Source organism: Lycium barbarum, chromosome 6 (assembly GCF_019175385.1).
Source record: "Lycium barbarum isolate Lr01 chromosome 6, ASM1917538v2, whole genome shotgun sequence".
Lineage (NCBI taxonomy): Eukaryota > Viridiplantae > Streptophyta > Magnoliopsida > Solanales > Solanaceae > Lycium > Lycium barbarum.
Window position 1 is genome coordinate 20,005,796 of NC_083342.1, and position 10,725 is coordinate 20,016,520.

The 10,725-nt window shown below is 39.7% G+C and overlaps 1 long non-coding RNA gene across 1 annotated transcript; it reads left to right on the forward strand.

The window, feature by feature from the left end:
- Window positions 1–1,673: 1,673 nt before the first annotated feature.
- Window positions 1,674–4,573, forward strand: LOC132599625 (uncharacterized). The gene is made up of 3 exons (XR_009566902.1): window positions 1,674–1,883; window positions 3,339–3,390; window positions 3,712–4,573. It is a non-coding gene; the product is annotated as an uncharacterized LOC132599625 (long non-coding RNA).
- The last annotated feature ends 6,152 nt before the right edge of the window (window positions 4,574–10,725 follow it).

Genomic DNA, 10,725 nt, shown 5'->3' on the forward strand with positions numbered 1-10,725 from the left:
TTGGAAACTACGTTCACAAGCATCTGTCCATTGAAACTTAGCTGATTTCTGGGTCAGCTTTGTAAGTGGTGCAGAAATAGAAGAAAAACCTTCAAAAAATCTCCTGTAGTAACTTGCTAAGCCTAGAAAGCTACGAACCTTCATAGGAGTTGTGGGCCTTGGCCAAGTCTTCACGGCCTCAACCTTTTGGCTATCTACCCGAATACCATCGGCTGTAACAATGTGCCCCAAAAATGTCACCGAGTTCAACCAAAACTCACACTTAGAAAATTTTGCAAACAACTCTCGAGTTTGAAGAATTCTAAGCACCGTACGCAAATGATCCGCATGTTCTGCCTCAGATCTAGAATACACCAAGATGTCGTCGATGAATACAATCACAAATAGATCTAGGAAGGGCTTGAACACATTGTTCATCAAATCCATAAATACTGCTGGTGCATTAGTTAGTCCAAATGACATCACCCGGAACTCAAAATGGTCATATCTTGTTCTGAAGGCTGTCTTAGGGATATCTTTCTCCCTAACTCTCACTTGATGATACCCGGACCTCAAATCTATCTTGGAAAACCATTTGGCACCTTGTAATTGATCAAATAAGTCATCAATCCTCGGAAGAGGATATTTATTCTTAATCGTCACCTTATTCAATTGCCGATAGTCAATGAACATTCTCAAGGAGCCATCTTTCTTTCGGACAAACAATACGGGTGCTCCCCACGGGGATGAACTAGGCCTAATAAAGCCTTTCTCAAGCAAGTCTTCAATTGCTCCTTCAACTCTTTCAATTCTGCGGGAGCCATTCTATAAGGAGGAATAGATATAGGCTTAGTGTCTGGCAACACATCAATAGCAAAATCAACCTCCCGCTCAGGAGGGAGGCCTGGAAGCTCTTCCGGAAACATATCCGGAAATTCATTCACCACGGGGACTGACTGAAGAGTCGTCAGTTCAGCTTCTACATCTTGAACCCGAACTAGATGATAAATGCATCCTTTTGTGATCATTTTCCTTGCCTTTAGATAGGAAATAAACCTACCTTTTGGTGACGCAGTATTCCCTTTCCATTCTAAAACTGGTTCTCTCGGAAATTGGAAGCAAACCATTTTCATTCTACAATCAACATTGGCATAGCAAGAAGCCAACCAATCTATGCCCATAATAACATCAAAATCCACCATTTTTAACTCATGCAAGTCAATCATAGTATGACGGTCACAAATCATAACTAACAGTTTCTATATACTCGACTAGCTATTACCGATTCGCTAACGGGTGTAGACACCTCAAAAGGTGTTATATCCCGTATTTTTATACGTCGAGTTATTCGCAAGAGAATAGACTCAAGTTAAAGACGGGATCATTTTCGGGCACGAAACAGAAAATCTTTAATTTTCGGTCTCTATTAGAAAATGAATTGTTTATGAATTTTACTTAGTGTAAAAATATTAATGGAAAGTTGGGATTAATTTACCATGATTAGATTATTAAGTGGGGATTAAACATTTAATTATTCATTAAACAAGTCACTAGTGCACTAAGTGGGCCCCACCAAGACATGTGGCCAAATTTAATTGGCTCAAGCCTTGAGTGGGACACTTGTCAATCCTAGGGGCTGAAAATATAGTGAAAAGTCTGTGCCCAAACCCTCATTTTCATCTTCCACTATAAGCTAGAGAGAGAGAGAGAGAAAACAAAAGCCATGGCATTAGGCCATGGCTAGCAAATTGGAGCTCAAATTTGTTGATCCAAAATCAGATTTTTCAAAGTATTCCAACCAGTTAGGAAGGCTATAATAACGTGGATTAGTCATTTGGAGCAACAAGAACAAGTATTAGTTCATTTCACAACTTCTAGCCAAATTAAGAAGCCAACTTGTTAAGGTAAGATTTCTTTTTCTTTTGTTATAAGATTGGAGTTAATGATGTTGTAATGGATCTATTAAGTTGTATTATGTGAAGTTGGAAGTAAGAAAAATTGTTTGATTAAAGTTGGCATTAAAAGTGGGCAGATTTGGAGTTGTTTTAATTGGGTTGAGTTTGATTAGTGTTGTCATAATTATGGTATGATATTTGTAGATAATTTTTTTATGTTGAAGGGCTGGAAATATGGTTATTGACATGTATAGGGGCTGTTGTCAATGGTAAAAATTACACTTGATTCCATGTGTTTGTAATTTTGTGGAATAAAGGTCGAAAATTGTATTTCGATGTTGTAGTGTTGATGGACTGTTTTGGGTTTGCTATTGAAATGAAATTGAAGTAATTTCTTGTACATGGATGGTTGTTGTTATTAATGTTATGGATTATGTGTAAAAGGTGAAAGGAAAGTTTAAATCATGTTAGAACTTGTTGTGAAATTAGAGCAGTTTCCTTGCATATAATAGTTGATGTTGTTGTTGTTGTGGGCTGTTTTGATAAGGTTTTTGGTGGAAAATCTCATGTGATTATATGGCTATTTGAGGTTGTCATTGTTATGGTTAAATTGTAGTTAGGGGCTGTTCTTGAGGAATTGGAGAACTAAGGATAGTTAAGACTTGTATTGTGGTGTTATAATGGATGGGCTGTTTTAGAACTTGTTGTAATGTTCGATAGTTTTCTTGCATATAGAGGTTGATGTTGTTGTTGATGTGAATCATCAAACTTGGAGGAAAGAAGCGTAGAAAATATCGTATGCGAAGTGTGTCGATCTGCTTGGTATATTCTTAGATGTTCGTGAGATTATCGGTCATTGTTATGTGGTAAATAAGGGCTGTTTTGGGGCTGTTTTGTAATGAATTTCGTGGCTGTTTTGTGATGAATTTCATGGCTGTTTTGTGATGAATTTTGTGGCTGTTTTGGGGCTGCTTGTTATAAATTTCGTGGCTGTTTTGTGGTGACATTTGGGGGGCTGTTTGTTGTAATTTTCGTGGCTGCTCTTATTGAGTCGAAATGCAGGGATTGTAGTTATGATTATGTACAATATATGTAGTGTATTTGCTGGAGTATGGGCTGTTCATGATGGCTGGTCTAACATTGAAAAAGGGGCTGGATAAACATAAGGAATTAGTGTATTAATCACTTTGTTGTTGTGGTTGTTGTACTCCATGGATGTAAAGAGAAAGAATGATAACAATGGTGTAGGTAGTGCATATGGGGCTGATTTTGTTATGTCCCCTAAGTCATGTTAAACAAGTTTGGATTGATATATGAAAGAATGATTAGCAATGTTAGCTTGTAGCACTAGTTGGTTTGAATGCGAACGAAACGTCGTTTAAATGTTAGAAAGGGATTGTGAGCGTCAAAATACGTATGAAATTCCGTTGTAGACTAATTGTAACTCTTGATATCTTGATATAGGATAAGTACCATTGGGCAGCAAGTACAAGTATAATACGACTAAACGCAAAAGGTATGTAAAGCGCAACCCTTCTTTCTTTTGGCATGCCTTAATTTTCAATAGACTAGATTATAAGCCTTGAGGAAAATTCTAAGATTCGAAATCCGAGCATGTTATGAGCCTTATAAATATTCCTTGGCACTCTTATGTATGATTTGATGAAATATGAACCATTATGTCTTTGAAATAATCGCTTTCCGAACTTTGCATAAAAAAGTTTCACTTTAAAGAATTTCGTAATTTGTGAACGTCATATCTTTCACCGAAAGGCTCGGATTGCTTCAATATTTTTGTAGAAGTTTATATGGCATATAATGAGTATATTTTCCATAGGCGGGCCCGACTCGGGTCAATACCCGTCCGTGGGTCCCGCGACTTTCCTTTATGTAATTCGGACGACTTTTGAAAGAATTTGGTATGATTATCATTTCGAATTTCAAGTATGGTCATTTACTTATATTTGAGTCTATGATAATGATTTTATGCATATGGTTACTCATGACTCTGCTCGTGCGTTCTGTTATATCTTTCGCCGGTTCCCGGGCCGGTTATGTTATCGTGCGCACTTTGATATACTCCGGAGTTATGCTGTGTTTATGGTTCACCGAGCTACTCGCAAAAGAGGGTCGGGTTCCACCTATATTTGGTGTTATGCTGTGTATGGCGTTATGTTGTGATGTGATATGTGACGGGGATACGGAGATTTGAAACTTTCTGGTGTTATGCTGTGTTATGGCGCCATCGACGGGTGGGCGACCATATTCTTCTGTACCCTATGCATTACTTACATATTTTTGAAAGTAAGCAAATTTTGATATGTTGGATTTGCACTTATGTTTGGTACTTCCATTTCGTTTATGTCTCAGATTTGCTTTCTGTATATTCTGCTTTGCATACTCAGTACATATTTCGTACTGACCCCCTTTCTTCGGGGGGCTGCGTTTCATGCCCGCAGGTACAGACGCACAGTTTGGTGATCTACCCATTTAGGACACCCTCTTCTGCTGTTTGGAGTGCTCCTCTCATTTCAGAGCACACATTTTGGTATATATTCGTTCGCTATGTATATATGTATTTGTTCAGGGGCACGGCGGGGCCCTGTCCCGCCATATGATTCAGTTTGTCTGTTTAGAGGTCTGTAGACGTATTTGTGGGTGTGTGTGCCTACTTCTGTACGGATGTGTTTGCATGACTCTATTCGTTATGACATCCTCGTCGGCGTGCATTTTGTATATGTTTGTGGCAGCCTTGTCGGCGTGCATTTGTATATGCGTTTTGGGCCATTGTGCCATTTGACAGCCTTGTCGGCTTTTGACATATTTGATAGCCTTGCCGGCTTTTTGATATATGTGCATATGTTTGGCGATGTATATTCCGCCGCCTCTTCTGATTCTAATATAATGTTTTGTACGCGCAATCGCGCAAGATAATATTCATTCTCAACTCTGTTTAAAAATGATGATTTAGTTTGTATGTCCGTTTGGGTGCCCAAGTAGGGCACCAATCGCGGCCCACGGGGCTGGGTCGTGACAAAAGGTTTGATCGACTCCGGTTTGACTCTAAACCGACCCGCAATATACGGAGTAACATATGACAGTGTGGAGCCCGGATCTAACAAAGCATATACATTATAAGAAAATACCGATAATATACCTGTGACCACATCAGGGGAAGACTCAAGATCTTGGCGTCCAGCCAAAGCATAAATACTGTGCTAAGGACCGCTAGAACTGAGGAATCTCCCTCTGCCTCTACCATGGCCGACTGGCGCATGTGAACCTGGCCCCCTAGGGCGTATAGATGATGAAGATCCGGCTACCGACCCTGAAGGCTGGGTCCTACCTCTACCACCAACTGAGGGGCAATCATGCATAATATGGCCTGGCCGACCACATGAATAACAAACCTCTTAACCTAATCGGCATGGACCCCAATGTAACTTCCCACACTGGGAACATCGTGGCACGGGTGGCCTTGCCTGACCCGAATCACCTCTGAACTGAGATCCCGAAAAGCTCTGACTCGGCCCGGAACGAATAGATCTATCAATTTCTGGCCTGTAAACCATGGAGGCGCACTAGTCATAGAAGGGCCTGAATGCCTCGAAAACTGTTGTCTGTGCCCGCCTCTCAACTCACTCATCGGACCCGAAGATCTAGCCCTCTTGCTATGTCCCCTATCATGCTCACACTCACTCTTTTGTTGTTGTAGGATTTTTTTCTAAATTTTGAGCATGGGCCTGAATGCGTGAAATATCCATATTGTCCTGAAGGGACGCAGTCAAGCACCTATCCATCAAATGTGGCCCTAGGCCTTTCACAAATCGGTGCACTCGGTCACCCATATCCGCTACCATGGCCGAAGCATACCTAGCCAAAGAATTGAAGCGGAGACTATACTCTAAAGCACTCATGCTACCTTGCCTCAAATTTAAGAACTTATCGGCTCTAGCTCGCCGAACCTCTAGAGGCAAATAATGTCGGAGAAAAGAATTTACAAATTCTTGCCATACCGAGGGAGGCGCATTGGCTCCCCGTGAAACCATCCAAACCATGTACCAATGATCCGCAACATCCCTCAATCTATAGGACGCTAACTCCACCGATTCGGTGTCCGAAGCATGTATCAACCGAAGCATCCTCAACATTCCATCAATAAAATTCTGAGGGTCCTCATCCGGCTTTGATCCAAAGAATTTCGGAGGGATCAAGCTAATGAAATCCCGAGCCCTTGCACTAAAAACCCTATCACCTTGCCCTGTACTTTGTCGTTGAGTCTGGGCAGTAACCAATTGAGTAAGCAAATGAATGGCCTATTTTATATCTTGGCCAGAAGCATCCGGTGGAGGAGCCGAAGGTGCTGGAGCTTGGGCTGAGGCTCCCTCACGCTTTTCAGAAACAGGCACTGACTGGAAGGACTGAGATTGAGCTGCATTCTGGGACTCACTTTCCTCTACAACTGTTGGCGGTGCTCTTTCAGCCTGTTTTTTTTGCCACTGTCTTGCCCTTTTGGGCTGCCGTAGCCTTTCTCTTTACAGGCATCTCTGAAATACATAACACTTGGTTAAGGAAAAAGTATTTCTTATGTCATAGCTCTATCGCACGATCTTATGAAGAAAGAAGGTCAATCATTCCTAAAATGCCCGTAACCTCTTGTTTATAAGTGTGGCGCACAACACACCCATAACCAAGACTCTACTGGACACGGCTCGTAGACACACCCTAGGACAGAACTGCTCTGATACCACTTTTGTCACGACCTAACCGGAGGGCCGCGACGGGCACCCGGTGCTAACCCACCCAGGCACCTCTTAACATACTTTTACGTTTACATCTAGGTGAGCCACATATTAAATCATACAATTTCCATTGGGAAACAATACATATATACATATCACCATTAATAGCAATGCCCATAGCAATATACATAAGCCGATGAGGCTAGCAAAATGTTATCCAAAATATAGGCCGACAGGGCCAAACACATCTAACTATATACACATGTCTACGAGCCTCTAAGGAGATTATGCCATATCATATAGGCGGGACAGGACCCCGCTATGCCTATAATTATGTACACAAAAGAATCAATACCAAAGGCTATAGCTCCGAATGAAATGGAGCTCCGCTATGTAGTCCCTGAGTAATGTAGCTATGGATCAAGTCTGTCTCCCTGGCCACATGCGGGCATGACGCAGCGTCCACAAACAAAAGGACGTCAGTATGAAGAATGTATTGAGTATGCAAAGCAGGATCAACATCATTATGAAAGCATAATAGACAACATAGAAATAGCACGGGATGAGAGATAGTAGTATCATCGTCATAAGCACTTACTTTCATCTTATAGGGACTTTCCATTTCTAACGCGTAATTGCGTACATACATCCATGTCCGTATCTGTACTCATATCCGTACTCATTTACATTTCATATCCATAGTCGTATTCATATACATATTCCTACTCGTATTCGTATCATATTCGTATTCATACTCATATCTATATCATATACATATCCCTATCATAGACATATCATTTACATAGCATACCTGACCACGAAGGTGCGGTGTTTCACGTACCTGACCATGGCTAGGCTCGGTTATCATACATACCTGGCCAACCAAAGCTTCAGGGTTACACATGTCTGGCCCTACCAAGGCTTCAGTGTTATCCGTGCCCAACTGCAGAGGTGCGTGCGCATTACATAAATATATATTCTACGCGGCCTTATAACCTCGGGATTCCATAATAGTCATACATAGATACATATACATAATAGCCCATAAGCATCTTTAGCATCATTACTATTATCATCGTCATCATTATTATCACAATTATCGTCGTTCATTACATCTATCTTTATAGGCTTACTCGTCATATGAGGAATCTAGTACAGTCGTAACATATCGGGAATCATGAGCTTAGTAGCTTTGAAGATAGAATTATTTGAAGGACATCATAGGCTCATATAAGAATAGATATTTGGCCAAAGAACCATACCTTATGAAAGAAGGTTAGCCTTACATACCTTTCCGTTCAACTATTCTATCACTTGCACGTTCTCCTTCAATGCTCACGTTTCTACCTTCATTAGAGTTATACTACCATTAGAAAATCGATAGCTTAGCATACAAGACTAAAACTTAGAGAAAATTGGACAGCATCTCCCTTATTTATACGACTTCGTCTATCTCGTATATCAACTCCCAAAACATCAATAATATCATTCACAACATCATAATAATAGTCTTTATTCTCCTACATTATCCATATTCTTCAATTCACTTCAAGTCACCCATATCCATGGTCATAGCACACTATTACATTTACTCATATACAATGTTTATCCCATATTCCCAATATCATTTATAATATGATTATAATCATAGCATATCAAGAATCATTACTCAACCCAAGCTACAACTCACAAACATCACTATTCTCACATTCAAGACCCATTTTCTATATCCTTTTACAATCCAAGTGTTTCAACTTCTCAATACCTTAAACAACATGGAAATACCATAAAACTTACCTTTGATGTTGTAGGAATAAGCTTTGGGTGGAAATACTTCACTTGAGCCAAAACCCTAGTTCATCTCCCATGAAATTTCTTGGCTTGGATGATATTTAATGAGTTTCTTACACTTGGTTTGCTTAGTTTGATGAAGTTGATCATAAATTTCTCTTGTGTTCTTGTTGATGAAGAGTGGAGAGGGTTTCTACAGAGTTCTCAAAGTGTTGGATGAAAAATGAAATGAAATAATGACTTGGTCCCTTTTTAATAGCGTGAAAATCTGATCTGTCGGGAAATTATACGGACACTTATACGGTCCGTATAAACTTATACGGTCCGTATAAGTGACCGTGAAATCGCCCCTTTTTCCACTCGATTCTGTGCTCATTATACGGCACATTATGCGGGCCTGTATAATTTTATACGGTCTGTATAAGCGACCGTAAAATCTCCTCTTCAACACCTTGCCTCTGTGACCATTATACGACACATTATACTGGCCGTATAACTTTATACGGTCCGTATAAGTGACCGTATAATCTCACCAATGAGGAACTTCACTGTGACAATTCTGCGGACCATTATACGGACCGTATAACATTATACGGACTGTATAACATTATACGGACCGTATAATCGACCGTATAACTCATCTTTTCACTGATCTTGTTCTCGTCACTTGGTGTGATCTCCAATCCTTATGGAACCTTCTTGGCACTTGTTTATCAGCTCATTAACAATCTAAGGGACGTTATAATTCTTCTCCAAAGCATCATTAAATCATCGTTAACTTATTACTCGTAATTCCTTTTCGATACCTTTCGTATGCCTTGCCTTCTCTTGGAAAACTTCATCCTCTTACTACGAATGTCTTTGAAATCTTAATTAGGGTCATCAAATATCATTTCTTACTTATTGAAATACCGTATACTCGTGCTCTTCATTAGTCCATTCACTGTGCATCAACGGAAAATTTTTCGAGGTGTAACAGTACCGATCCATGAGACTTTACTAGACACACTCTTGTATTATAGACCCGGTAACCTAGGGCTATGATACCAACTTGTGACAACCCAATTTAGCTAAGTCGTTTGGGAACTTACTTTTTCCACTTCGGTAAGCGAACCCTCAACCCAACGATAATAAAAACGTAAATAATTAACAAAATAAGCGGAAGAGAATAATTCACGTAAGTATGATGATAATAATATAAATCAAGTGCGGAAATAAGAAAATATACCCCAGAGTCTGATCTAATCCATACAAGAGCATCTAGATCGAAATTAAAAGTTTAGAAATATAAATATACATCAAGTCTGAATATGTCTCGGAATGGAAAATAAGATATAGATAAGAAGAGTCTTCAAGGCGGCGAACGTCTCGTGCTCACCCTGTAAACTCTAAGTTGTACCGATAGCAACTATCAGCCACGGGAAACGGAAGCAGATCCAACTTCACTACTAAAAAATTGGCAAAATTCGACGGACAAAAAACCGACGGACTGCGTCTCTTTGAAAAACCGACGGAAAACCGACTCAGTGCGTCGGTTTTGTGTATTTCTAATTTTTTATTTTATTTTTTTAATTAAAAAACCGACGGACAACGTCGGTTTTTTCCGCAAAATTTTGAAATTATATATCCGCCAAAAAAAAACCGACGTCCCACGTCAGTTTTATTAAAAAAACAATTAATATAAAACTGACGGACGACGTCGGTTTTATTTTTAAAAATATTTTAAATAATATGCAATTCAATTTGTTTTTTAAAAAAATAATAAACAATTTTTTTTTAGGAAACCGATGGACAGGGTCGGTTTCCTATTTTTTTTTTATTTTTGGGTCAAATCTGGTCAAACGTGCGGGAAAAACCGACGGACAGGGTCGGTTTTGTCCGTCGGTTTTTCTTTAAAAACATTCCAGACGGGTTTTCATACCCATTTCTTCTCCTCTTCCCAATTAAACTCCCATTCCCCTCAAACCCTAGCTACCCGCCGCCCCCCTCCCCTCCGCCCAGCCCCGCCACCCAGCGCCGCTGCTTGCGCAGCCCGTCCCCACCAACCCCAGACCCGTTTTGAAGTTAATTAATTGAGGTTAGTTTCTCTTAAATTAGGGCTTTTAAAATTCTTTCAATTTTAGTTTTATTTGTGGATTTTAGGCCTAATGCTAATCTATTTAGCTTTGTTAAACATCATTTGCAATGTTATTAATGATGAATTTGTGAAAAAAATGTAAACTTTATTTGACTAGTTTAGTTGTCATTTTTTTTTTTTTTGGCTTGAGATTGTGCTATATTTCATGTTCTTTGTCAATGTATTTGTGTTAGCTTAGTTA